The sequence below is a fragment of the Acanthochromis polyacanthus genome, chromosome 7, assembly GCF_021347895.1.
Source record: "Acanthochromis polyacanthus isolate Apoly-LR-REF ecotype Palm Island chromosome 7, KAUST_Apoly_ChrSc, whole genome shotgun sequence".
Classification (NCBI taxonomy): Eukaryota; Metazoa; Chordata; class Actinopteri; family Pomacentridae; genus Acanthochromis; species Acanthochromis polyacanthus.
In genome coordinates, this window is record NC_067119.1 from 29893528 (window position 1) to 29900019 (window position 6492).

A 6492-nucleotide genomic window follows, 5' to 3' on the forward strand; every position below is an offset into this window, starting at 1 on the left:
AATAACAAGATAAAAGCCAAGAAAAATTAGGAAAATTAGCTAGTTCATACATTATCATTATCATCAAGGAATGATGAGGTCCAGTCTGAAAAATCAGAAATGTCATCTCTGTAAGTGGCAAGTGTATGTATAGTCTAATGGAAGATTTAATCAAAGAAGTGATCATGGCTTTAGCACAAGAACAATACAACACATATGCTTGGCAAACATTATCATTACGGTCGACAGTTTCCCCAGACCACCAGCTCCATCCCTTAAGCCGAGGAGTCTTTCCTTTACTCTTCATGCAGCAGATCGTGGGAAACAACATGAGTCATGTTATCTGAAATGTCAGGAATGTAAGTTCAACAAGTAGTCCCAGTGAGATGGTGAAGGAGAGAGCTGAAAATCCAGTTGATATAAGAGATGGAAAACTTTCCCCTTCCAGAGCGATCTCATCTTCTTTATATGTCCTCTACCAGGGCAGGAAACCATCATTTCCCTGCTCAGGTGGTTAGATGGTGTATCATAATGAGAGTCTGTCAGGATCAGTGGAGTGATGTATGTCATGAAATCTATTATCCCATGGCAGTTCACATGTAGCCATGACAGTTTGTTTACATGATGAAAGGGAATGTAGTGTAAAGCACTGTCTGGTAGAACAAAGTAACTTTTTGCTTAATCTTGCAGAGCCGATACATTTGATTTGAGTGTGTGTGTGTGTGTGTGTGTGTGTGTGTGTGTGTGTGTGTGTGTGTGTGTGTGTGTGTGTGTGTGTGTGTGTGTGTGTGTGTGTGTGTGTGTGTGTGTGTGTGTGTGTGTGTGTGTGTGTGTGTGTGTAGGCTGACCATTTGTCTCAGCGTCAGAACTGGATGTTTCCATCATTTTCCTCAGCTTCGAGCCTAGTCAATCAAGATTCAATACTCAATAGATTTTATTTGCCTTGTGTTAATACTGTATTCCCAGTGATAACCAACAGCCTGGTAGCTCCTGTTCATTTTGTTGTCCGGGCAATCCCTCGCCCAGTGGTCCATTTCTCCACATATGAAGCAGGCCTGAGATCTTCCTCTTCGTCCTCGCCCTCTGCCTCTGCTCCACAGACTTTGTTGTGCATTCAGTAGTTCATGTACCTTTCGAGCGCTTTCCCTCTCCTCTTTGTTGTTCAGGTACTCTTCTGCTCGGATGGCATACGGTATAACAGTTTGTATGTTCCCGGTGTTCCAAGTGATACAGTCCCGCTTCACCATTTCGCTAATCTCCGGTTTGATGCTATGCAAAAAGCGGTCTCGTAGGAAAGCTTCCCACACAGTGACGGGCTTTCTCCCCATGACATCTGGCACCGTGAGACCGCTGTATGCAGTGTAGACCTCTGTGAGTCTGGTGAGAAAAGCAGACACAGTTTCATCCGTTTTTTGTCGGCACATTGATATTTTGTCCATGTCAACTCTTGGTGGGAAAGCGGCCGTTATTCTTTTACAGAGTTGAGTTATCATTTCTCTGTAATAGACATTGTCAGGGTGTTCCCAGTCTGCGTTCTTCAAACTCAGGTCAGTTGTTGGTAGATTTCTCCACACTTTAGCCCCCTTATATCCCAGATGAACCATGAGCAGCCGCCACAGTTCGAACGCAGTGGGTGTGAACACTTGGCAGAAAGCCTCTAGGTCGGCAGCAAATTTTGCTCCCCATCTTCAACTTGGGGGAGGCGAGAAATGGCCTCTTTCATGTCATGAAATGTCCATGGCCTGTAAATGACCTCTTCCATGTTGGAAGGTGAGGGTTGTAGCTGTGGCTGTCGGTTCTGCACTGCCATGTTGGAAGGTGAGGGTTGTAGCTGTGGCTGTCGGTTCTGCACTGCCATGTTGGAAGGTGAGGGTTGTAGCGCCGGCCGTGGGTTCTGCACCGCCGTGTTGGACAGTGAGGGTTGCAGCACTGGTGACCTTTGTGGCTCATCTCCTTGCTGCTGTCTTTTTGGCGTGGCCGAGTCCATATCAGGATCTAGTTTGACGTGCTGAGATTCAGGTTTTAGCAAGGCTCTCCCTTTCTGTTGTTTTCTGTCCCTGATCTGTGCTTCTTGTAACCAGCATGAGTAAGCACTCCAGTCTGCCTCAAACACTTCTCTGTTTTTGTTTTTTTGCCTCTCTCTGCTTTGTTTCTCCTTTTCTTCTAATGCAGTTTGTAAGGCTTGTAGCTTTCTTATGCTAAAGCTGCCAGTGCTTGGAAAACCACACTCATTAATCCATATGTCAAGTTGGCTAGTACTCTGCTTCCCATATTTGGTGATCATAATTTGGATTTTGTGAGAAACTGGTACAGGCGGATTATCGCGGTCTTTTAGGTCTCGTGTCTTACTTTGCTTTGCACCCATTTTCTCTTCAAAATGTCACAAGCGTTATTCTGTATTCTCAAAAACACTTGTATCGCTTTTAGATTTTTTCTTTAGAAACAATCAGCTAGTATTCAAAAATACAGCCAAAGTTCCCGCAACTGTTTTAATAACGGGCCCATAGAAACTGCAATTACAATCAAAACCCTGCCCTGTGGAAAATATCTTTTGCTCTCTTTCACACTTACCAGAAAGACAGAATTTGCAAGGTTTTTTTGATCACTGTGCTGAGTGGTCGCTGGTTCCCAGGCTTTTAGGCCCCCACTTCTCTACCCTCTTTAACGAGGAGGTTGAGATCTGTCTTTACCTTCAGCGCTGAGTTCCAGACGTCCCTCTCACACAAGTGATCCAGCCAACAACGGCAAGTTTGTGGAGACAATTTTTGTTAAATGAAGCTTGAAATCCAAAAACTTGTCTTTCTGGAAGTTTAGTTCCGCATCTGCAGACTCACACACAGTCGAATGAACTGTGAACTGAGCAAAAAAAGAAAGATAAAGCAAAGTCGGTTGAAAAACAAATATCCACCAAGGCCAGTACAAGCGAGAGTCTGTTAGGTTCAAACCTGACAGCAAAGGAAGGAAGAGACAGTACTCGAGCTCTGCATGGAAAGACAGACAGACAACGCCCTGCTGCAACAGCCGTCCAACTCCAGAGAGCCTGCGTCTCCCCTGCTTCTATTTGTTTGCTTCAAACAGTCATGTAACACAGAGGGTGGTGCCATGCGTCAGCACAAGATAACAACAGAAAGACCTTCTGCATGAGCAGTCATGTGATATCTGTGTCTGCTTTCTTATTATCTCATCACCTAGAAGGTCTAGTTCTGTTCGCCTCTCGATATGTGCCTTTTCTTCATGTTTCTGCCATAAAGTACACGTAGAATCATGGTTTAAATACATACGGTCATCAGTCACTCAATGATAATCTAATGAAAATCTAAAAATAAGTATTCTATTCTAAGTTTCCTAAATATATTTCTTCTAACATAAGCACTCTAAGTATTCTAAGCATAATTCTTCTAGCAGAGTTACACAGTATGCTCAGCTGATAACAAAAGCAGCATCTCTGCAGACAACACAGCTCCTCGGTGTCTCTGCTCAGACCCCCTCATCTCTCTCCTGTCCTTGTACAAAGTCACACAGAAGTAAAAACAAAAAAAAACCAAAAAACTTTCCGTTATACATTTTGTCTACTTCCTCAAGACCATACATGGAGTGGATGATCCAGCAGCATTATAGGTAACTTTCCTCTACTCTGAAACTAGACCAGCTTTGTTTGTCATGTTCCTGCAGCTGCATCTCACCCTGAAACCACAGTGTAGGCTGACTAACTGCTACTGAACTGTTTCTTTTCAGTTACTGACAGACTCTGCTCTGCATGATTGAACCCTTTTGCAAAAGATTAATAAAGAACTCATGAAGAAACATCAGTTTTAAAAATTTGCATTTCATATATCTACCACAGCAGTTAAAAACAAAGTAGTTTTTTTTTTTAAACATCGCCTGTGACAAGGTGACAGAGGTCATAAAGGTTACACATAGTCCATGCATGATCAGCTGGGTTTATCAGCATTAACCCTTTGATGCACAACATAGGTCAAGAGATACCCATTTTCCACTGAATATGGGTCACTTTTTACCCATGTTGCATCAAATGCTTAACCTAAAGTCCTGAAGTCTAACACCAGTTACAAAGTTAAGTGAACTGCAGACTCGAGCCCAAAGAAGCGACAGACTCTTCACCTCCAGTGGCGGAGTATCCTATGAAGCGTTGTTTAGATGCTGGACTTTGGACAAGCACAGGGAGGTGGACAAAGGACGACAACACAGAGAAAGATGACATGCACATGATGGAAACATCTTAAGGAATGCTGGATCGGCACCTGCTTTTCTTCCGTCTCCATCGTCTCACCGTTTTAGGAATAACATTAATTTTAAATTTCATCTGTTGGAAATGGGCTGCTCAGTGGTGTAGTGGTTAGCACTTTCGCCTTGCAGCAAGAAGATCCCTGGTTTGAATCCCGGGGTGAGCCTGGGAGTTTGCATGTTCTCCCTGAGCATGCGTGGGTTTTCTCCGGGTACTCCGGCTTCCTCCCACAGTCCAAAAATATGCTGAGGTTAATTGGTTACTCTAAATTGTCCGTAGGTGTGAATGTGAGTGTGATTGTTTGTCTGTATATGTAGCCCTGTGACAGACTGGCGACCTGTCCAGGGTGTCCCCTGCCTTCGCCCGAGTCAGCTGGGATAGGCTCCAGCACCCCCGCGACCCTGGTGAGGATAAAGCGGTATATAGAGGATGGATGGATGGATCTGTTGGAAATTTAATATGCCTTTGTCCAGTGGAGTGCTAACCTCTGAAATAGTAAAGGATTGTCAAAGGCAAGTGACAAAAATGAAAACAGAACCTTTCAAAAAATAAGGGAGGATAAAAGGAAAGGGGAAGAGTGGGTTGAAGACAAGAGTACGTATTTCTGTGAGCTGGGGTTCTTTGTCATCGTCCCTATCTCCTCAAAACTATTCATTCCCCGAAACTACTCCCCAAGACTACACAGTAGTAACTATAGTTACATCCTTGAGCAGTGTAGATAAAAGATTAAAGGCATTTTGGTTACGTCTGCAAAACCCTGTTATTATGCAGGGCGAACTGTACTGTTCAGTAATTTTTCATTACACATTTTTTTGGGAAATTTCTATCACACCAGGAGAGAAAGAACAGGCCTCAGCGAGCCTCCAGAATAGAGAACAGTGTCGCTGCCGAGCTGAAAAGGAGCTCCAGCCCCAAGTCGTCCACCTCTGTCAGCTAACAGGCAGTGTTTTTATGCAGAAACTCAAATTTATGGAAAACTGGCCACCCTCTGTGGTTGACAAAGTGATGGAAGTTGACAGGTAGGAAGCCTGGGCCCAGTAGGTGTAATACATTTACATTTCTTAATCTTTTCCTTCAATTCTTTCCTTTCCCTTTTCCCTCTGAATATATTTAGAATAGCGGAAACGAGCAAGTTGAGTCATTTCTACCCAATACTGCTTTCACTGAAGATGCATGCTATAAGATTTACTGTTTAAAGTTACAACAAATTTAGACCAGAAACTCAACCCAAACCTGCATACTAGGCCTTCAAAATTGCGCTCCAAAGAGGCACAACTTACTCTGCTAATGGGGCAGGTTGAACCACTATCCTGCAGACCGAAAATTTTCTCTCCTGAGATGAATATTCAACTTATATCTTGCTGTATGCAAAACATACACCTGATACTGGGTGTATGTCCAAAAAAAAGACTAAAATTGCTACTTCATGAAGCTCTGTGAACTTGGTGTCTGTAGTCTTACAATGGGTAGCAACAAAGAAAACATTATGCAAAAAACAGTTTATTAAAGGCGACATTAAATGTGGTAATGCATGAAAAAATTGAATTAGTTTAACTGTTAATTGTTCAGTTTGCTCAAAGAAGACGTGAGAAAAAACAAATGTAATGACAATGACCTGAAATTAAGTATCAAAGGTTGTTTCTTACAGTTTTAGTTAAAATAAAACATAAGCCTACATCGCAAAAAATAACTTGCTACCCAAACTTGGTCCAGTCTTGCAAACAGTGGTTCTATTTTCACAATAAAATGTCAGGCTGCCTATTATGCTTGGTTTATACGTTTCCCCCCTCCAAGGATTATGCTTGTAAATCATTAGAGGACGGCTGTTGTAGAGATTATACTTACTGAGAATCTGAAATAAACTAATAGAGACCAGAATGTCTGTATCTTAGTCTTTACAAAAACGTCAGACAATCCTACAGAGTGCAGAGCAATCCGCAGAGTGTGACAAAAACAGGAAGAAACGCTTCCATTTATAGTACAGAGTGAGCGAGTCTATTAAAAACATCGGTTGAGCCACGGTGGGTCAGCGCAGTTCTGTGCAGACAGAAGTGCAAAAGGTTACAGATATACTAAAAGATACAGAGAGGCCAAATGTGATCACAGGTACAAAAGGTTACTGAAAGGCTAGAATGAAATAATAAGACTAGAGTACCTAGCTACACTTTTTTTCCCCCATTATAATGACCAATCTGAATAATGGGTGAGTTAAAACATGGTTGAACATAATCCACCTACACTTGCACATCATGTTCAGTGGTTCAATG